Raw genomic sequence first — 414 nt, forward strand, 5'->3', positions numbered from 1 at the left:
TTTGGAAAATGGTCCGTACTAATGTAAAGTAAAAGAGTTTGTAGTTAATGGGATGGAACATGCGAAACATCAGCATGGTCCATTTGAATTTGATGAAATTTAAGTCTATTAAATAGGCTCCATCACTCGCTCATATTTATTCTGTAAGTACATTCAAGTTTAGGTGAATCCATATGGCCGTTTGCTAACCCTTTCCCTCGAACGGCGACTGTTCTGTCACAGTGCAATCGTGACTGGGCACGGCGGCTCTGTCAAACATGGATGCCTCCTCATGTTGAAGCAGCATTTCACAATTCCTTCACTGTGAGTCTAAAACTGTTTGTTAATGCAAACAAGTAGGCTGTGTAATAGAAAGTCAGATGGAGACAGTGTTTTCAAGAAGCTCATGGTGCTGATGTTAGCTTAATGAGCTAG

The 414-nt window shown here is 40.8% G+C and overlaps 1 protein-coding gene across 1 annotated transcript in view; it reads right to left on the reverse strand.

Moving 5' to 3' along the window:
• Window positions 1–414, reverse strand: part of snap91a (synaptosome associated protein 91a) — a gene marked incomplete in the record, with an annotated part of 45,327 nt that overhangs the window by 14,207 nt on the left and 30,706 nt on the right.

Source organism: Morone saxatilis, unplaced genomic scaffold (assembly GCF_004916995.1).
Source record: "Morone saxatilis isolate NCDOM2014 unplaced genomic scaffold, NCSU_SB_2.0 Contig24, whole genome shotgun sequence".
NCBI classification, from domain to species: domain Eukaryota; kingdom Metazoa; phylum Chordata; class Actinopteri; family Moronidae; genus Morone; species Morone saxatilis.